We start from the raw sequence: 23,268 nt of genomic DNA, 5'->3' as shown, positions 1-23,268 counted from the left end.
TTGTGAAATTCTACCATTAGAAGTAATTTTATGTATGGAAATGTTGAATCACTATATTGCACACCTAGGACTGATATTACACTGTATGTTAACTAACTGGAATTGAGACAAAAACTTAAAAAAAAAAAGAAGCAATTTTACATTTATAATGGCAATTTCTGCTAGAATGTATATTCCTAAGGAAGAACCTTGTCAGATATTTTAAGCCCTTAACAACTTCTTGATACAGTTAGTTAGCTGAAAGTTAGTCTAAGCCACTCACACTGTAACAGGGAAGCAGGCCACAGGTCTGGAAAGCTGGAGGTCAGCAGGCAGATGGGAAGCAGCAAGGAGATCCAAGGGAAGACTGCGGAAAGGAGGGCACAATGTAGGAGCATGTGTTTTCTCAGCACTCCTGAGAATATCTGATTTTGCAGCCTGGATCCTTCCAAGAAGATTCTATATGGCAACATCAAATCCTTTTGAAAACCACACTATCCCTAAGTTGATTAGCTCTATAGGCTTTACGTTAAAAGTAGGACAATTTTTAAACTGATTATTAAGCAGCAGTTTGAATCTAGGCTCAAATGCTAATGTGAAATGCAAGGGTGTGATTAAAGATTCACATGGGCAGCACATCCCCTCAGTGTCTGGCTGCATTTGTTAAGGGCATGTTTACCCAGTTAGTCCTGCAATTGTCTCAGACCTGTGGCCCTATCCCAGGGGAAGCCTGAGGGAAGAGGACAAACATTAGGAGTCATCACTCTTTCTGTACCAGGGATAGCTTCATGGGCATATGAGCAATGTAATCGTACAGGGCCTCATGCTTGCAAGGGTACAGCCCTTGGTTTAATGCTCAGCTGTTTCCACACTAAAATTCTTCTGAGCCTGAATTTTTTTAAGTGAAATCCAATGGTATAATAGACATGCACTTATGCAGATGAGCTACTCACACTACGCATGTCTGCCAGCTCTTGACTTCCCATTCAAAAACAGTGTATCCAATGCCCCTTGAGCACAGAATTCCAGCAGGCCCATGATGCCTGGGAGTTCAGAAACACTCAAAGTGAATCCAAAATATAGATATTACATCTACGATGGACTACCTTTCCATTACAACTAAAACTTAATTCCAATGAAGAAAACTCGTTTGTAAGAAACTTGAATGGCCAAGAAACCCTATCATGTCCACTCTTACACTTTCCCCTTATATTAGCCATCCACTAATGTTGAAAGTGATGACAAAGGACAATGTGGGAAGGGGGCGCCTGGGTGGCTCAGTCAGTTAAGCATCCGACTTTGGCTCAGGTCATGATCTTGCTGTTTAGAGTTCAAACCCCACATCAGGCTCTGTGCTGACAGCTCACAGACTGGAGCCTGTTTCAGATTCTATTTCTGTCTGTCTGTCTGTCTGTCTGTCTCTCTCTCTCTCTCTGTCCCTCCCTCACTTTCACTCTCTCTCTCAAAAATAAACATTAAAAAAAAGTCTTGTTTTTGTTTTTGTTTTTGTTTTTTTTAAAGAAGGATGTGGGAAGAGGAAAAACCACAGTCCCTTTTTCTTTGGGTTTTTCCTTACTCATCAATAAGTTGAAGGTAAAACAGTGTTGGTAGTCTGTAGATATATAAGCTATATTCACTATGTGAAATAAAAACAGTAGACATTGTTTTATGTGGCATTTTCATTTTTCTGGTAAGAATGAAATACACATGCCCATATAAGCTACAAAATGCAAATTATACATTTTAGTGATGTGCATAGTTGGCAAATGTTCTTATTTTTATATTTAAAACAGGCACTGCATAACATAAACAGTAAAAATCATTCTAATAATTTATTTTTTCTTTATATATAATGACTTTAACAAATAAAATCACCTTGATAAGTTGAAAGCCCATGGAAGAAAACCATGTGTATTTTGGAACCTTTCACATTTTCCTTGCCTTTTGAACAAAGCCCCTTTCATTTGCACTTTGCACTGGGCCCCACAAATTATGTTCTTTACACTTAGTAGTGTTAACTCTCTCAGACCAGTTATGATATTCCTTGGGGAAAAGTCAGCTGTCAAAATATCATTTCTTTTTGGTGAAGGCTATAATCCTTTGTCCTCTGAGAGCATGCCCTTCCTCTCCAAATAGGATAAAAGATGTATTACATAAAAATTAAAATGTTTACTTTTGTTTATTCATATTCAGAAAATCTGTGTTCTTCCTGTAAAGACACATTTAGAGAAAAAACAAGAGACTTCTTTGTTTCTAATTTTGGAAATAGAAATTTAGTCTTTACTAGAGTAAAACAACAATAAAGACACATTTCTCATGTAGCAAAATATTCTATCATATCCAGTGTATTCTCTGTTAAGATATTTGAAGAGACATTCATAGTTTGAGACCACCAAGACCATTTAAATGCTTTCCCTTTATTCACATTGGAAACCAAAGCTGAGAATATGTGACTTCCTTGGTGCTCACCTCCTCTGAGGACATCTCCCCACCATTTCCTCCACACTCTGTGCAGAGCCTGATGCAGGGCTCAGGCTCACCACTGTGACATCATGACCTAAACTCAAATCAAGAGTCAGACACTCGACCAATTGAGTCACCCGGGTGCCCCTGAATATGCATAGTCTTAATGCACCGATTGTTTGAGGATGTTGGCAAGATGAAATAAATTTAAAAGTATGTCAAGAAATAAGGCCAAATCTCAGAGTCCATTCATTCTGTGAAACAAAAACCACACACACAAAAAAAGCAATCATATTGCCTTTTTAAATAAGTGGTATGAGTACAACTTTAAAAACACTTCTCAAACATACTTTTGTTTGGTCTCAATACAAAATGACTATTGCACAAACAGTGTAATTAGGTGAAATAGTGTAATGATTATACTCAAGAACAAAGTCACCTTTTTTTCCCTTTGTATACTGATGACTGCAGGAAATGTATGAACACAGAGAAACTTGCTTTACTCTCTAAGTATTATTCTCTCCTCCGGAGTGGAGCCACTGAGGACAACAGTCCATCAACCCATGAAGCCACCCTAAGGAAATAATACTTTCACCTTCAAAGTAAGTACAGCTTCTGCTTTCAGAAGCAGCTCACTCTGTCTGCTATAGAGCAGATATGCATCAAAGTTGACTTTCAACTTGTGTCTCCCCAAGTCAAAGGGAAGTTAAAGGGAAATAAAAGTAACTGATTTTTGAAAATTACACTGATCACTGACATTACTGAAAAGTTACAGGATGAATTCATCCCAGGGTTCCTTACTCACAAATTTAAAAGATCAGAAACACTGACTGGCCCAATGTTACACAGCTAGGAACGGGCAGAATCAGATCTTCCAGCCTGGCCTTACTCCAGTCTTTACCCATTTCGTTCCTCTATGCAGCTGCTCCTATAGATCAACTTGTTGCCCTGCAAGGGCACTATGATTCTCATGGGTAAACATTTATGTAAGCCTCTGTAATCTAAATAGTAAGGTTTCTATTTGCTTAATTCCAAACAAGTGATTGAGTTATACAGAATGAAATAAAATTAATACTGATTATTCCTTTCGTTAACATTTTTACTGCTTTAGTCACCAATACAGTATTAAACACTTCAAAGTTGCTAAGAGACTAGATTTTAAGTGTTCTCACCACAGAAACAAATAATTATGTGGTATTCTAGAGGTGTTAGCTGACAGAATGGTGGTAATCATATTGCAATATATAACGCAATATACAAATGCATCAAATGAACACCTTGCACACTTTAAACTTACACACAATGTTATGTGTCAATTCCATGTCATTTAAACAGAGAGGAGAGAGAGAGAAAAAAAGCAAATATATCAGACCAGGGCAATCAATACTCTTTAAGAAGAGGTTTTTCTCTATTAAGTGAAGTCTAAGCCCATATGTTATTATTTTCTAGGATTATAAAGGGCTTCTCCTGATAAAATGATGAACTATTCAAGAATAGAGACGCTGCCCACCTTTCTAATGTGGCTAGATAGATTAAATTAACCATATGCTGTGAAGACTTAGTTATAAATACTGGAAATACAACAATGTACTCAGGGGCAAATAGTGCCTTATACTGGGAGGGGGACAGGATTTCTTTTTTTTCTGTGTGAACATTTACCGCTTTATAGGGTGAAAGAAAAGGGTGACAGTTTGTTCAGTATAAAATACTTCCAAATATATTCAAGAAATTGCAAACTATTTATAGAAAGGCTTTGACAGGTTTGAGGGAGAACTCGACCTTCTCTTTGACCTCACCAATTCCCACATCAATATATTTCCCTATGGCACAAAGGTACTAAATTATCATTTCAATATATTCTTCAACTAAAAGAACATCTAGAAAGTAAGGACAAAAACACTGAATCTTCAACAATGTCCACCATACATTCTAATGTAGTAATACCTGAATGTCCATTATTACTTCCTAGCATTTATCTTTACTGTATTTTTTCCTATTTTGCCCTATGCCCATTTTCATAAAAAAATATGCCATTCAGCCTCACATTTTGTCACTTCTTCAAAAACTTTAAACTATAAGATAGAATGACTAAATGTGAGCATCAACTTTTTAAGATGTAGATGTTTATGTCTTTGAAAATCTTTCATAAGTTTAGTCAGATGTAATTATAAGTTTACTCACATACCTTTTAGTATATAGCATACAATCTTTCATCTAAAAATAACAGATCAATGGCCTGTTCCACTAGAATCTAGGGTCTAGGGTCTAGATGACTTCTGCTGATAACATTAACATGTATTAAGACTTAGGTTTGCATTTTCTTTGTTAAAGTCAGTGAAGTGATGAGAGCAGGTGACAGGCAAAAAAGAGAAATTTTACAATGATCAGGAAGACTTTTCCAACTCCAAAATTCAATTAAATTAATAGAACCAGATGACTGACTTTTGTAATACAGTATTTATCTCCCAGGGGGAAGAGAAACCTTGAGTACGTAGTCAAGACCAGAGAGGAGTAAGTGAAATTACTTGTAGATCATGATTTGTTTTAGATTTTTTTAGTACGTCAAAAACAAAATTCATTTTGTGAAACAAAAAGTGCATAAAAATGCATCTGTATTGCATTTTTGTAGAAATGGTATAGGGTACAGCTTTAAAAACATTTCTCAAACATACTTTTCTGTTTGGTCTCAATACAAAATGACTACTGCAAAAACACTATAATTACGCGAAATAGTGTATTTATACTTGAATTCATACTTAAATTTTTTAAAATTCACAATTTTTAACAAAATATCTCTACCATTTTCCTTAGAATTATCACAATGTAAAATAGAAGGAATAGATCAACAAATGGCCAGAAACACAAAACTTTTTGCTAAACACAGAAAAAATTAAATTCTCCTCCTGCTCTAGTCTGTTTTCTGGCTTATGGTATTGCCAGTCACCCTGTGGTGAGGACTAGAAGACACAAGCGTCTCTTCCCTCTCATTCACAATCTCTATCTAGTTGTTCTGCAAATTCTGGAATTGTCCTCCCCATACAACATTTCAGTCTGTTCCTTCTCTTCCCTTTCCAAAGCTGCTAGCACAGTTCAAGTCTTTATGGTCTTTCAGATGGACTTTTATGAAACTTTCTGTCTGGTCTCCCTGGCTTTGCTTCTCTCTGTCCTCAAATCCCTCCTACACTCTGTTGCAAGTTTTGGTCAGAAAAACAATATAGTCACAATATTCAGTTATTGAAAAAGTTTAATGGTTTTCACTCCCTATAAAGCAAAATGCAGTCTCCTTAGCAGTACATTCAAGGTCCTTTCTCATTGGACCCCAAGCCACATCATCATTCCTTTACCTTCCTCATCTAATCACATAGTGTCACTCGTAAGGCTCTTCTGCCCCTTAGTCCAGTTAAACTCTGTTCTGTCAGAGAACACCCCACAATTCATAATGATCCTGACATTTTCCCCCATGCATTTCTTTTTAGAAAACTGCATACCCCATCTCTTTATGATGTCTACCATTAAAACTAAAGATTTCTCCTCTGAGTTAACTGCCTCTTCCTCTGCCAACAGAAATGGTGCACAATAAACACCTATGAATTCCTCAATCTCTGCATTATTCTGTTGCCAAAGAGCTGGCCGAGGCCTCCTGAAAGGGGGATGGTGGTAGTGGTGTCCCTGTTTGTTCTCTGACTGCACATACAGGCCTCACTCCTCCTTGTGCACTCCACGATGCAACCCAGAGCCTAGCATGACGTTCTGGGGGTCTTTATGCACTTGAATTCGGTAATGGATCAGGCCAAGAGATCTGCATAAAGACAATGCTTAATCCAAAAGAGTTAAAGACAGAAACAGGATAATCTACAAGGAGCTCTGGGATTTAAAACCTTACTCTCTCTCCCTATTTTACACGCACTTAGGGAGCTAGCTAATTAAAGAAATCCTCTGGAGAATTTCTTGTGAAGGGAAGAATTCTTTCACAAAGCAAATAATCAACCCTTAATTTATAAAGTACTTATGGAGTTAGGTGCCTACAGTATCATCAAATGGCATTTGAGGGACCCCTTATCATTGTCTATGTAAGCAAGTAACTGTAAAGGAATCTTTAAGATTCTCAAGAAAATTGGGGAGTAAGTGATTTAAGCTCTTAATTTTGATCTTCTACAAAAGAGTATAATAAGGCTTTATTTGCTTTCCTATTTAAGCTTTAAAACATAGAGTACATCAAAGAATCTCCACAAGTAACACTGTATTATTACATTTATTTTATTTCAGGCAAAAGGCAATAAAAAGTTGTCTATGATTAAAATAAAGGGTCTATTGTGTTATTTATAGATCTTTAATTTGGGAGCAAAATTTTGACACTTCTTTCTCAATCTAAGTAGTGATAATTTTTTTTGAAAAAACTCTACTGTGAAATTTGTTGTTGCTTTTTTTAAATGATTCTCCAACCAGGGGCAGATGAACTGAATTTTTACTATGAATTAAGATTTAAAGTTTTACTTTTGAGTATTTTGTCACCAACATTCCTAAGATTTTGAAAACTAGCATGTCTATTATTTTGGTACTATGTACATAAGAAAGAAAACACACACACACACACACACACACACACACACACACACACACACACATTTGTACTAGTTTACTGGCCCTATATTTCAATAGGGCAGCTCCAGATTTTCCACATAGAACTGATTTTGGGGGTGGCAATTTTCCTGGGGCAAGATGAAACCGAAGCAGCATTAGGATACCACCCCAAAGATGGAGTTTCGTGGTAAGTACAGTTTTTTGTTGTTGTTCTTTTGTTTGTTTACCTAGGATACATATGTATGTGTACTGGGGGGGGGGGGGGGGACATGGTTAGGGGACAGTATTTGAAATTCTGTAAAAATGAAAATTTCCACAAACTATTTCTTGGTTTCAACCCTGGTATGCAATTTCTGGGCCAATCTCTATCACAAACACTATTTTATATTTTGCTTCCCTCCCTCCCTCCCCCACTCCTGCCTTCCTCTATTTCGTTCTTAGAAGAGCAGAAAGATAGGCTTCTAAAATTTGTGTATGAATTACATGTTAAAAAATAAAGTTGAATTGCCTGAGGAGGTAACATATGGTGAAAACCTTTAAAAGAAAAATCCTATAGAACATGTAAAACTCTCCATATTGAAGTCCCTGCCTACCTCCTCAGCATTATCTCTATATACTTGGCTAATTTCAGTTTCAAGATTCTGTCAAACTGTTTCACACGTCCATGCCTTGCCATTTGCCATTTTCATTGCCTGGAAACCATGTATTCACTGAACATTTCTACTGAAATCTACTGTGTGTGAAGAATGGTTAAAAAAGATACTCACGCTTGCTGCGCACACATGACTTGGTGTCCATCCTCCCTGGCAAATCCACGGTCATCCTACACCTTCTGTTTCTTTCTCTGAGATGTGTTCCCTGACAAGAGTGGAGACACTGGTACAGCTTTCATGTATCTTACAGCGCTAACTGAAATGTTTTTCGTGTGGTTATTTTACCTCCCTGAGTCTCTTACGAACAGTGAACTTTCTCTCTCTCTCTCATTTTTGTATCATTAGTATACTGCTCAGCACTGCATGAATTAATTAATTTAGTGACTAAATTGAGGTACTGATTTTTCTGGAGAGAGAGTACACTGAATTTCAATCTGAATATTGTTTTACACGTACTAATTCAAGCCTTGGCAAAGGACACATTTATAAAAAAGACAATTCGCACAAAACTTTAAAATGTGAAGTTGACGAAACCACAATGAATATAATCTCCTACATGAATGTATCTTCTTATAATAAACATCAAAATTCCTCAATTTTGCTACTTGAAATGTAAGCATTATGATGTTCTTCTTCTGGTGTTCTCCCAAGTAATCATAACTGTTACATGATTCTGCCTACATATGTGGTACTTTTATTACAAAGGTGGCTAGAATTACTATCTAGAGTGGTTAAACTCTTCAGAAGAAATACACTATTTAATTCAAAACTCACAATGGTAATAGCATCTTCTATGAAAGCTGAAAAGTTGGCCTTGGGGAAAGAAGATGCCTGATTCTTTACGAACAGAAAGTAGCTTAGAAATTTGTAGGCAGTTTTTTTTTTTTTTTAAATATTAATCCCAGTGTAGTAAGCAGCTCTTTAAACCACACAATATCTGTATATATGCATTAGATTTCAGTGTAACCTAAGGGTACCAGAGACCCTACTGGGCTTGAGTCATCACCTAAACTTTCTTGTCCCGCTTAAAAATATATTATTTTAAATAACAGAGTAGGGATAAGATACATTACTGAATGTATTTTAAGTTCCTTGAATATGGCCATACTATTTTATCCATCCTTTTAATTACTCCACTTTCCATTACACCGATTTTACCAGAGTAGATTCTCAATAAATACTGCTCATTTTTATTTGGGTGTCCTACAAATAATAAAAGAAACTTGAATAAGATTCACTGCTTTGATAGTTAGAAATAAAAGAGGACGAATATTTAATATGTTATCATTTTGCAAATATTTGACAGATTTAATTAACTACATGTGATTCCAGATAGCCTAATAGATCATGCCCTAAACTAGGAGTCACATATTGGTTAAATTTAATAGAAACTATTTTAATAACAGCAGTTGACTAGTAATAGAGTGGGCTTAATATAAGGTATGATGTGTCCTACTGGTAGATAGTCTCAAACAGAATGCCTGGAAAGTAGAAGACGACTACCTTTGGCTGGGAGGTTGACAAAGAAGATCTGACAGAATCCTGTGAGACTAAAACTGTTCTTTAAGCCCTCTAAAAGAGAAATAAGCATAGCTGAGTATATTCAATGCATGTGTTGGTTTATCCAATTATCTCAAAAGAGTGATACCGTATGTATTTTATAGTCTATAAATACATGTCCTCAATGTTATTGAGTTTTAAATTGCTTCTGGACAACTTTCAAGACTCCAGAGTCCTAGAGACTTCAGGACTGGTCATAAACTACTCTGGAAGTGACCATCACTTTCCCAGAAAGGTGCAAATTCCTCAGGAATTCATATACAGATGGTCATTACTTAAGATAAGAGGAGTCATTACAGGATTATGCATTTTCAGAGGTAGAACACTTAGTTGAGTTCATGAACCTATCTCAACAATAGAACAGACTTTCTGCAGTCAACTTAAGTTTAAATTCAGTCTCTAAGAGAATAAAGATGAGAAGTTAACTTTCAATGGCATTTCATGAAGAGTTCCTGTTCCCCCAGCTAATCTTGGTCAACCAGTATTCAGATACTGATTGAAGAACACCATTTCACATTTAAAATCCCTTGGCTAGATGTATATGTAATTATGAAAAACAACCTTTATAAAAGCAAAATTAAATTTCAGAAGGGGGCTTTCTGTAATATTATTTGGCTACTACCATTCTTTTGGTTTCCTTATTGAAAGCGGGAGAAATTTATAACTAGTGGAAACAAAGGTATGAGATGCAGATATCCATCCTTAGTTGTGCTATCCTCATAAACTTTGCAACATTACACGGCAAAAATAAGTATAACAAATGCTGAAATGAAAAGAAAATAGTCATTGGCTTTTGGAACTTCTGAAGAAAAAGATTAAAGTGAAGTGTCAGAAACATACTCGTCAACCAAACCTACTGTTCAGCGATTTGAGAACTTCAAACTTCATTATCTTCCAGTGACAAAGAAAAATGTCCTCTGTAATGTGATTTTTTAGTTCTCCCTGGAAATAATTCATGCATTTCAATATCTTTGAAGAGAAAATGGTCTCATTATAGTCAACCTGTCATACTGTATTGTTTAATTAAACATAATAATTTACCTTGGACTGCTAGAAAGTCAACTGTCCAGGGCTTTTGTGTTAAATGTGACTCAGGTCATAACGGTTACCTGGAATAGTATATTATTTTTTTGCACATCTTTGTGTATTATTTTCAACTATAGTTTCATGAGGGAAATTCATTAGAAAACATAAATTTGTGTGGTGGGGATGATTTTTTTTGTTTATTCATCAACTAGTATTTAACAAACCACTATAAAGCAATGGCTTAAATTTGACTGTATTTAAAGTGGGGAAAATATATATTAAAATATTTATGGTATATAATAAAAATAATATATATGCTTTATTTTATACTTTACCTATGTGTCCTTATTGATACACAGATTCTCTGGTCTACTAATATCAAACCCAGATTGAACTTTAAGCTTCCTTTCTTAAACTCAATGATATCTAAGCATAGTAAGTTTCAAGGAATGTGCTATCAGAATGGCTAAAATCAACACAAGAAACAACAGATGTTGGTGAGGATGTGGAGAAAGGGCAATCTTCTTACACTGCTGGTGGGAATGCAAACTGGTGCAGCCACGCTGGCAAATTGTATGGAGGCTCCTCACAAAGTTAAAAATAGAACCATCCTCAGATCCAGTAATTCACTACTAGGTATACTAAGTATTCACCCAAAGAATCCAATAATAGTAACTCAAAGGGACACATGCACCCTGATGTTTACAGCAGCTCTACAATAGCCAAATTATGGAAACAGCCCAAATTTCCATTGACTAATTAATGGATTAAGAAGTTACTATATATTATATATATTAATATATAATATAAAATATATAATATATAAAATATAATATATAAAATTATACACACACGCAATCATGGAATATTAGTCATAAAAAATAATGAAATCTTGCTATTTGCAATCATGTGAATGGAGCTAGTGAGTATTACGCTAAGCAAAATAAGTCAGAGAAAGGCAAATATGACTTCAGTTATACCCAGAACTGATGAAACAAATGAGCAAAGGGGGAAAAAAGTGATAAGCAAACCGAGAAACAGACTCTTAACTATAGGGAACATACTGATGGTTACCAGAGGAGCAGTGGGTGGGGGGATGGGTGAAATAGGTGATGGGGATCAAGGAGTTAAGGAGGGCACTTGTAGGGATGAGCACTGGGTGTTCTTTGGAAGTGTTTCATCACTATATTATACACCTGAGACTAGTATTACACTATATGTTAACTAACTGGAATTAAAATAAAAAAAAATTTAACAGGAAACAAAAATTCCAAGGTGTGCATCAGGTGAACGCATATGGGCCTAAGTATTATTCTTTGAAAGCAGAACCAGACTGTTCTAAAAGAAAAGAAGGTATATCTACTATGTTAAAAATCCAAGACAGTTGCCAAGATTTCCACTCCTTGGGTGCATGCATTTTTTTCTCCCAGTTATTCAGTCAAACAGTAATTCACATGCTGCTATGAAGAGATCTGCAGATGTAACTGAGACTCCAACTGAATTGATTTTAGAAAGGCTATTACCCTGGGTAAGCCTGAGCTAATCAGGTGAATCTATCCTTAGAAAGGATTCAGCTCTTCCCACAGAGACTAAACGTATAGGAGGGATTCAGTGACAGGGAGAGCCTTCACTGATGGCTTTGGGGTAAGAACTGAGAGCAGCTTCAAGGAGCAGAAAGCAGCCCACATCTGAAAGCCAATAAGAGAACAGGGTCTTGATTGCTACAATGGCAAGGAACTAAAATCAACCAACAACCTGAATGAACTTGGAAGAGTACCCCATGCTGCAGATGAGAATGCACCCTTCCATCACTTTGATTTTGGCCGTGTGGAGTTGAAGAAACAACCTAATAATGCCATGCCCCTAATCCACTACAGAATTATGAGTTAATAAAAGGGTAATGCTTTATGCTACTCAATTCGTGATAATTTGTTACAGAGCAAGAGAAAGCTAATAATATACCATGTGGCTAAATAGAGCATCACCATTTTAGATAAATGAAATGTGTGGGGCTGTTCTGAGGCTCAAATCAGAATAAAGAATTGATTTGAAGGTAATAATTGACCCTTAGACTCCTAAAAAGCACCTTAATTAACCAACCATTCAATTGGGGCATAAAGTACAAAGCCAGTGTGTTAGGGTGGCTAGCAATGAAATCTTGAGCAAGACACTTAACCACTTTTGAGTGCAGTTTCTTCCCCTATAAAAGAAGCTGGTCTCCTCTGAGATCCCTTTCAGGTGATGGCATCTAAGATTTAAGTAACTGGTAATAAAGTGAATCAACTGTGATATGGTAGAAAGAATATAGTACTAGGAAAAAGGAGAAAAAGACTTGGGTTAAATTCTATGTTATAATCAAGCCACATGATCTTGAATAGACTGTTTCATCCCTGGAACATGGTTCACTTGGTTGAAATGGGAAGAAACACCACTGTGACTCAAAACTCTTCATGAAGATGAAAAGAGTTATTCTGAGGAACTGACTTCCAACATGGCAGTGAGGAACCTGATGATCTCCCTCTCTGAAACAATAAAAATATGGGCAAAACAACTACTATGAACCATTTCCAAACTCCAGTAATTAACAAAAGCCACAGAACAAATAAACCAAATCATCTATTCAAAAGAAACTACTGAACCTGAGTAAGACAGCAGATCTCTGTTGTTTTAACTTGGGATTATTCTCATCTCCTCCTCTCAGCTCAGTGGTGTGGTAGTCAAAAGCTGGCAGCATTTACAGACAGTGGAGACATCTAACCACCTTAGAAACTCTGGTAAAAGCCCCATCCCCAGGGCACACTTGATACTTTGTCCAAACCCTTGGATCTCTGTGGAATGCACAAATATGCAGAAGTAAAACAGCACACTCCTCAATAACCATTAAGTCCAAGAAGAAATCACAGAGGGGAAAAAAAAATGCTTTGAGATAAATGAAGGCAACAACACAACATTCTAAAACTTACAGGGTTCAGGTAAAATTGTGCATGGAGGGAAATTTATAACTGTAAATGCCTGCATTAAAAAAAAGAGGGGCGTCTGGGTGACTCAGTAAGTGAAGCATCCGACTTCGGCTCAAGTCATGATCTCACAGTTCACGAGTTCAAGCCCCACATTGGGCTCTGTGCTGACATCTCAGAGCCTGGAGTCTGCTTCAGATTCTGTGTCGTCTTCTCTTTCTCTGCCCCTCCCCCACTCTCACTCTGTCTCTCTCTCTCTCAAAAATAAATAAAACATAAAAAATTAAAAAAAAAAAAGAAAGAGAAAGAGAAAGCTCCAACCAACATCTTAAACGTGGGGACCTAATCTTCCATTTTGAGAAACTAGGAAAATAATGCCAACTTAACCCACGCAAACAGAAGGAAGGAAATAACTAAGATTAGAAATAAATGAAATAATGAGCAGAGTAACAGATAAAATCAGTAAGACCAGAAGTTAGTTCTTTGAAGAAATCAAAAACTCCCTATACACCATCAATGAGCAACCTGAAAGTAAAATATAAAAACAGATTCTTAACTGATAATAATAGGAAGAATAAAATACATTATAAGTTTATGAAAGAAGTATAAGACTTCTGAAAGTACAAGTCTTTCAATACTCTGAAAACTACAAAAATTGAAAGAAATTAAAGGTTACCAAATAACTAGAAATGTACAACATGATAACGCAAAAGAAGACTTCACATTGGTAAGATGACAATACTCCCCAGATTGACCTACCAAGTCAACATGATCACTTTCAGAATACCAGTGTTTTTTTTTTCTTTTTTTAGCAGATATTTACATGCTGATCTAAGATGCATATGAAAATACATGACACCAAAATAGCCAAAACCTTCCTGAAAAAGAACAAAGTTGGACGACTCCTATTTCTCAATTCTGAAACTCAGTGCAAAGTTACAGTAATAAATACATTATGATATTTCAGAGAAATAAACCCATCCATGCATAGTCAGTTGACATATACAGTCACTTGATTTGGATGAGGCTGCCAGGAAAGTTTAAAAGGAAAAGCAGTCATTCAAGAAATGCTGCTAGAACAGTATTTGCTGGATAACCACATGTAAAAGAATTTGAAGTCCTACCTCACACTACACACAAAAAATTAATTCAAATGCATCCTAGACTGTAAGAGCTAAAACTGTATTATAACTCCTAGAAGAACAAATATCAATTAATTTTTGTGATCTTGGTTAGGCAATGATTTCTTAGTTGTGATACACAAGGTAGAAGTAATAAAATAAAAACAGATAAATTAACTTCATAAAATCAAACAAAAAAGTTTACGTGTCAAGGACACCACCAATAAAGTGAAAAGGCAATCCGTAGAATAAGACTATTTGCTAATCATATATATGACCAAGAATTATTATACAAAACACATAAAGAACTCTATCACTCAACAATAAGAGGACATAACCCCATTAAAAAATGAACAAAGGGGGGCGCCTGGGTGGCTTGATCGGTTAAGCGTCTGACTTCGGCTCAGGTCATGATCTCACGGTCCGTGAGTTCGAGCCCCGCGTCGGGCTTTGTGCTGACAGCTCAGAGCCTGGAGCCTGTTTCAGATTCTGTGTCTCCCTCTCTCTCTGCCCTCCCCTGTTCATGCTCTGTCTCTGTCTCAAAAATAAATAAACGTTAAAAAAAATTTAAAAAAATAAAAAATGAACAAAGGAACTGAATAGACACTTTTCAAAGAAAATATACACTCAACAAATACATACAGTGATGCTTAACATCATTAATCATTAGGGAAATGCAAGTCAAAAGCACAGTAAGATAGTACATCATGCCTACAAGAATGGCTAAGATAGAAGAGGAAGAAGTGTTGGTGAGAATATAGAGAAAACGGGACCCTCATAAACTGCTTGTGGGAATGTAAAATGCTGCCACTTTGGAGAGCAGTTCCTCAAAATACTAAATATAGAGTTACCATATGATCCAACACATATATTTCTAAAGGAATAGAAAACAGAGGCAACACAGAAACCTGTGCGTGAATTTCATAGTACAGCTACAGATAATAGGAAAAAGTGGAAACCACTTAAATGTTAATCAGTTTATAAGTAGATACATAATGTGATATGGCCAAAGAATGGAATATTATTGAGCCACAAAAAGGGGCACCTGGGTGGCTCAGTCGGTTAAGTGTCTGACTCTTGATTTCAACTCAGGTCATGACCTCACAGTTCATGAGCTTGAGCTCTGTGCTGACAGTGCAGAGCCTGCTTGGGCTTCTCTCTCCCCCTCCCTCTCTCTCTCTTTCTCTGCCTCTAAATAAATAAACAAACTTAAAAAAAAATAAATGTAGTACTGATACATGCTATAACATAGATGAATTTTGAAAATACTATGTTGAGTGACAGACGGCAGTTACAAAATTTAATGCAAAATTGTATTAAATGCAATTAATATTGTATTAATCCATTTATAGGAAATGTCCAGAACAAGCAAATCCATCGAAAGAGAAAATAAATTAGATTTTTGTGACAATGGCACAACTTGTAAAATATACCAAAACCCACTGAATGAATACTTTAAATGAGTGAATTTTATGGTATGGAAATACATATCAAAAAAAAAAAAAAAAGAAAGAAAGGAAGGAAGGAAGGAAGGAAAAGAGATACATCTTAGCAAAGCTGTCAGAAAAAAAAAGTATTCCTTCTGGTCATTTAAAAAAAAATTTAAAGTTATACAACGTAGCAGTAAAGTTACTGACACAAATATTGAATAACTTATTTGCTCTGAACTAACCAACTGAAAAAGAATTAAGAGAAAGAGAAAAAGAAATATCAAGAGTTAGGCAAGAGAATGTTTTCAACAAAGAAAAGACAAGAGGTAGTAGATGACGTTTGTTAACATGTACTGTCCTCAGGCACCTCCCCAGACAGACACTCTCTCCCCTGCAATAGAATTGTGACCAAGCAGAGAGCACTCGACAAGTTCTACTGATGTTTCTCTGGGGCCAGAGATGGACAGTGGACCTACCGTTCTACTGGAGAGCCTTTATTTAGGTCTATTTGAGTAGATAATATTATAGTTACATTTTAGTGTCTAAACCCATTATCTAATGTGCTAACATGATCTAAGCACTTATGAAAATTCAAATTGCTTCGGAGTCCTAAGAATTGCTTAGACTTTATTTCCAAGTAGGCATCTGATCTGTATTCCTTCATAGATTCCATTTTTTAAAATAAATTTCTGGCCTTTATTATCTACAAAAACATTTTAAAATAAAAGAATTAAGATTCTAAAGATACAAAAATATTACTTTTCTATCATGTTGATCTGTGAGAACATTCTCTTTTGCCATCAAATGTCAAACACAGAGGTGTAGATTCTATTTTAATTAATCCAGCTGAGTTTTTTTTTTTTTTTTTAATTTTTATTTTTGGGAGAGAGAGTGGGAGCAGGGGAAGGGCAGAGAGAGAGAGAGGGAGACACAGAATCAGAAGCAGGATCCAGGCTCTGAGCTGTCAGCACAGAGGTGGATGCGGGGCTTGAACTCACAAACCACAAGATCATGACCTGAGCTGAAATCAGAAGCTTAACCGACTGAGCCACCCAGGCGATCCAATCCATCTGAGTTCTTAGGCCAAATTAGTTTCACAATTCAAGCTTCCAAAGCATTTCTTTTCTTATAAAATCAACTGATATATTTCTTATAGGACAAATGATAATGAGAAATTGATATTCTGGTCATTTGAATGGTTCTGATGAATCTCTAGGCCTCTTTCAGTTATTATTAACACTTAAACACTTTTTGATTTTCCAGTGCAAATGCGGAAATAGGGACCTTCGGTAAACTAGTGCTATTCTGAATGGGCTGTACTGAGACAGAGTTTGTATTCGATCAAACAAGGCAGACAGGGCTAAGAATCTTTTCTCCTAAGTGAACAACCTGGAGGTTCCACATGTGAGGCAGATGAGCTGTTGTGGAATACGTTTCCCTCTTCCCGTGAGAGTCCTGGAGAAGTAGAAACTTTAAAGCTCTTCCTTTGGAGGCAGACACAGGTTTTCACTTGAAAGCCAAAGTAAGACAGTCTATTCTCTTTTTCTTTCTCCCCCCACCCCCCACCCTGTTTTTAGTACTAACATCGAAGATACAAATTGGTACTGACTATTCAAAATCTTTCTAATAGTTTTCTATTTTAAGAACCTGCCATGTTTTATACAAATGCCTCTAATTTTTCCACGTTGTGCAGATAGATTATTCAAGTTAAAATAAAATTAACAACTATGACAAGAAAATAGGAGTTATTTGAATAAAAGACAAAGTGGTTGTGATACAGTTTGCCCTTGGCCTGTATTCTCTGATGTGTGACTGGCTGGGGAGGAAATGAAGTGGCCTATATACAGTATTTAAGTTGAATGTTAATATCTTCCAAAATGATGCCGCAGTGTTAAGGATACTGTTGACTTAAGAAATGTATGCATATGGAATAACTTTCAGAACAGCTTATGTCAAGATCTATAAGAGGAACAGAGCAACGGAGTCTATAATGAGAATGATTCCCGTGGTGTCCAAGAGGCAAGCACTAAATAAAGAATGGCAAAGGCAATGAAACACAAATCACCCGAGCTTAAGGAGAAAATAGCGGTAACGAGAAAAGGAATGTGATTTCTACCTCAGAGCAAGGGAAAACAGTTTGGAGAAATAGTTTGGACAGCTAATATGAATCCATTAGTGCAAGCAGTACTATGGAAGGGTGACTGAATTTTTACAATTCATTTATGTATTTCCACAAATACATAATTTTTAATTACATATTTTTAATTACACCTGTATGAAAGTTTTAAAGCATTTCATGACTAAAAGTGAATATATTACTTAAAAACTAACCATAGAATTAGAAAACAAAAAACTGTTAAGATCAATGTCAAAATATGCATAACTGGCTAATACGCTCTTTCATATTCCAAAAAGTGAAACACACTTCGGGGAGACCTTTCCTGATTACAACAGATTGCTCTGATCTAAAGGTTTCTTAAAAATCACATACTGGTAGAGGCTATGTCAGTATATATACAATATATCTATATACACACACACATTACTGCATAAACAGTTACTTGTTGCATTGATGACCTTTCTAGTTTCCTTAGCTGTTCCCAAAGGGCCCAGTGTACTGTGTACATTCGATGTCCCTCCCTGCTGACCACTAAATTCTGATTGAGATGTGTGGATGTACTTAGATTCCAAGTACTTCATTAAACTGCACTTATATAACATCCCTGCCCCACCTATCAATGTGGGATTATCTCCCAATTTAGGTAAGAGCGCAAAATATGGAGTCAGAGTCTTAGTTCAAGTTCTATTATTTATTAAGTGTGTGTGACCTTGACATTATCATTTACCCTCTTTGAACCCCAGTTTCACTATATTTAATGGAATAGTGCCTTCAACTTAAAAAAAATGAATGAAAATACAGTCTTCATGATATTATGCACATATTGTTTCATTCACAGATGGATTATTTTATAAATGGGTTAATCATAATCATTTAGTGGCATAGCATCATCAATTAGCATGCAGTCTTTTATTTGTATTTACCTTAAATAGACATTATATTTCCTTCTGTTCTATTCCTAATTTCATTCTCTCCTCCATACACCCTGTCACTTGTTGAATTCTCCAGGAAACAGACTAAGACAGAATTTAATAGGTGGGATGTTTATGGACGAGGTGGGGGAATCCCATGGAAGAGTGGAAGGAAGCAAGTTTAAGCAGAGGGAGGACTACAACTGTGAAACAGGCCACGTCACCACGTCAGCCTCAGCCAACCTCAGCGGGAGCTCTGGAGTTTGTAATGGCCCCTGAGTTGTCCTGCACTGGTCAAGTGGCCAGTCTCAGTGTGTCACTGGGAGTGACATCTTGGGCAAGTGGCTTTCTGCTGCTGACACAGTCCCTAAAGGGACCGACAGTTGCAGGTCCATCTGCTCACAACATTCCCAGAAACTGGAGAGCTAAGTCGTTCCTTGAGGGGACATTTGGGTAGCATGTGAGTATCCACCATAGTCTCCAAATTTTATACGTTGCAAATATAAAAAGTATTGCGTTGGCCATTTTGTTTTTTGTCTATTTTGCCTTCAAAGTGTCTATCGGATTTATCCATGCTGACAGCTGTAGACCTGGTTATTATAAAATTATTTTCCACACTTCCTTCTGTATAATCAAATGAACGCTGCTGGTGTAACATCAGACACCACCCCGACACATTTTTCGTTGCTGTGGAGAGGAGATACTATTAAAACACATCAGTCTGTTGTACACATACTGATTAAGTCCTTGACTCAATTAACCAGTGCTCAGAGGGGCAATTCTGCCACTCCAGTTTATTCTGAGTATTGCCCAGTAGCTGTACTTCTTTCCCTAAGCCCTCTTGCTGGGATGAGACCGATTTCGTTCCAGACATGGCACCACTCCTTCCAAGGCTTTCTTCGGTTGTACTCTCAGGTTACGTAGCTCCAGTCCGACTTAGTTTGGTTTTTTTCTGCTTTCTTACCTGCCTTCACAACTGCAGCGTCAGCATCACCTGGAGTCAGGGCCACCTTTATAAAATCTCTTCCCCCAGAATGTAACCGAATAGATGACAGACAGCAAGTGTATCATAATTATGGATTCTTAATTTTTCAGTAGTTCTAATTGTATGGATTGTATCTCCTTTTGTATCTGTGTAAATTATACATAATTTTAAATAAATGGGATCACGGCTCAATTTTTTTAAAAAATTATTTTTTTACCATTTTTGGAAAGAAATTACCAAAAGACTAATGCTTACCTAGCTTCTTGGCCTTATTTCTGATTTCCCAATTCAGAGGTAAACTCCTTCCCATTTTAGATACTATCTTTCAAACTACAGTTGACCTTTGAGCCTCCCACAACCCCAATCAAAAATCCATGTATAGCTTTTGATTCCCCAAAAACTTAACTTTGAATACCTACTGCTGTCTGGCAGCCTTACTGATACAAAGTCAAGTAGTACATATTTTGATTATTATATGTATTATATACTGCATCCTTACAGCAAAGGTAGAAAAAAATGTTAAGAAAATAATATATTTATAGTATTATACTCTTTTATTTTAAAAAAATCATGTGTAAATGGAACTGCACAGTTCAAACCAAAGGTGCTCAAGGGTCAACTGTATTTCATGTTCTGACATGGAGTACGAAGTCTATGAGCCTCCCTCGTCTCATTGTTGGCCTATGTGTAAATCACAGAGCACAAGGTATGAACCAGAAGGAAGCTCCTCCTATGTTTCTCACCTTGGAATCCTGGGCTGTTAAGGGGTTCTTGAGTGGCCATGGTAGGGTGAGAGGCTGCAGAGAAGGTAAAACTCCGAACTCACCCCAATTTGTGCTTTGATCATATTAAGTATCATTTGTGAAATATCTAGAATATTTTTAAATGGGCTTCCCTGCTAGAGAGAGACAGAGAGAGACAGAGAGAGAGAAAGAGAGGCAGAGAAAGTGAGAGAAAGGGAGATGAGAATTACTCATCTAATTCTTCTCTGATTGAGATACACAGGCCCAGAATGGAATTCCCTTGTCCAACATCCAATAATGTTCTCCTACTTCACATTCTTCTCTCTGTACTCTTTCAAAGCTCGTTATTAATGGTTGTTTGATTACGAGTTTTAGTAGCCTTGTGTCTTCTGAAATCTTACCCAGGCTCCGTTTATAGACTTCAGCTCCCACCAGTCTATACTGCGGTTTTGACGTGGCCTCTAGTCCAGCCATATTCCTCACAGCTACCCCTGTTTGAATCCTGGTTTTGGTTTCAGTTTTTACTAATAGTAGTCTTCTTTGCTGTTTCTGCCCTGTCTTCAAATGTCACAGGCATTGACAAAGCATGTATCTTAAGAAAGGTTAGGAGAAGTATAATGATGGAAACACTGATACCTTACTTACTATATATTTAGAATAGCAATCAAGTAATAGGATATTGAATTGTAATGGAGCCAATCATTTGTTTTGTCATCCCTCAATTTCGTATGGGGAGTTTAGCATAAACTAATTACTCTTGATGATTATTTGACAGATTAGTCTCAAAGACTATGGAAAGAGATAATTTGAAGCATCAGACTGAATAAACAATCACTATGTTTCTCTAAGACTCTGATTAATTCTAAATATAAATGTCTTATTTAGAATGCATTGCACTGGATATATGCAAAGCACATCCTTCCCTTAATGCCAAAAATTTTTTCCAAACCTGTCATGTTTTTGAGGTACCTTATTGGCCTGAGTCTATTGTAAGGGTTATATAGATGTTGAGTTAAGAACCAATGTTACACAATCTGTATTAATGCATTCACAATAATTATTTCTATGTTAGTATAAAGCACATGAACTGATTTTTTTTCTTTATGTAATAAACTATAAATAAATAGGATTTTTATTCTTATTCATTTTCCTTCTTAGTGGGTGGATGATAACTAACATATACTGGATGTCTATTTTAGACTAGACATTTTGCATATATTAAAGTTTCCTACAAAGTAAACCTAAATCAAAATTAGAAACAGTATTATATTCATGATTTTTAAAGATTCCTCTGCTTGCAGAAAAAAATGATGGGTAACTCCTAAATGTACCTAATACCAAAGATGTAAAGACTTAGAATTCACTTACTTATAAAAAAAATAATAAAAAAATAATTAGGCATTTAGCATACAGCATAAGAATTCATTTTAGTACATATATTTTTTTAATTTTTTAACATGTTTATTTTTGAGAGGGAGTGAGCCTGAGCGAGAGAGAGGGAGCAGGCAGACAGATGGAGGGGCAGAAGCCAAAGCAGGCTCCAGGCTCTGAGCTGTCAGCACAGAGCCCCACGCAGTGCTTGAACTCAGGAGCTGTAAGATCATGACCTGAGCCAAAGTTGGACACTTAACCAAATGAGCTACCCAGGCACCCCTCATTTTTAGTACATACTTTACATTGTATTTTATGTTACTGGGTCCCCAAATCGCAATACATCTAATATTAACAGAAAGCACCAGAGTTAGCTCTCCCTACCTATCTCCCCTCCTTTAAGCCCTCTAGTCCTCTTGGTTTCAATCACATTGAAGTCACTATTGTTCCACACATACACAGGTTCCTTTGTTCATTCACTCTCTCTCAGTTGTACCTTGCTTGTGCACAAACTTTCTTCTCAAAGTCTACATCATTCTCCACCCACTGCCAGGACTTTTCTCTACCTTAGTGAATTCGTAATTGTACTTTGCCACTCAAACATCAGACCTTTCTGGAGAAGCCTCCACTGACTCCTTCACTGAAAATCCCATCCCAGGCAGAGTTAAGTGTGGCTCCAATAGATTTTCATAACTGAAATCCCCTTACATAGGTCCACTTTGTACCATTTATCATTCTCTATTTAATATGTTCATGTGCTTCTATGTTTCCAAATTGGTTCAGTTATCCCCTTGAAGAAAGGGACATATGTAGTCTTAACCCAGCATCATGTCCTCAGCACGCAGCACAGTGCTAGATTTGTCATGGGTACTTGGTGTTGTGGGGTTAACGATGCTTGTATAGTTGTGGATGGTGTATTACATTCTCCGTCTATTTGTTATGCCTATGTGCTAATACCACTTTTACTTGTAATGTCAGGGCTCTTTAGTATAATTATTGGGTATGACACATCAAATATATGCTGTCATGCAAAGTGTGTAATTACTTGGGTTGGACCCCTCTTTGATTGAAAAATTTTCAAAATATGAGTGATCTCATTCTCAGTAGTTCAGCTAGATGGGATCACCATGTCCCCTCCCTCTCTGCCACTTGCTTGAACCTCTCTCACAGCCTGCATGACAATGCCTTGTAGTTGGCACAATGTGCCCTTGCTCCCTTACATTAGGCCTTCAAAGCGGGAGAGGGTCTTTTTCATCTTTACCTTCTCCGTGGTGCTGGGCACACAGAAGACGCGCAGCAATCCTAAGAAGGAATTGGTACACACTTCGCCCAAGTCCAACTCAATTCCCGGTATTTGTTATAATCGTCT

At 36.6% G+C, this 23,268-nt stretch overlaps 1 protein-coding gene across 4 annotated transcripts in view; it reads right to left on the bottom strand.

The window, feature by feature from the left end:
• Nucleotides 1-23,268, bottom strand: part of SGCZ (sarcoglycan zeta) — a 1,075,859-nt gene that overhangs the window by 722,245 nt on the left and 330,346 nt on the right. The window contains exon 1 of one of the 4 annotated variants that reach the window (XM_053900918.1): nt 7,791-7,886. The exons of the other annotated variants lie outside the window; for them this stretch is intronic. The gene's annotated coding sequence lies outside the window, so the exon portion shown is untranslated. Of the gene's footprint in view, nt 1-7,790; nt 7,887-23,268 lie in introns of those variants that run through there. 4 annotated transcript variants of the gene reach the window in all.

This window comes from Panthera pardus, unplaced genomic scaffold (assembly GCF_024362965.1).
Source record: "Panthera pardus isolate Hobbes unplaced genomic scaffold, ASM2436296v1 HiC_scaffold_13, whole genome shotgun sequence".
In the NCBI taxonomy this organism is placed as follows: domain Eukaryota; kingdom Metazoa; phylum Chordata; class Mammalia; order Carnivora; family Felidae; genus Panthera; species Panthera pardus.
This window is presented reverse-complemented; position numbering and strand designations above follow the sequence as displayed.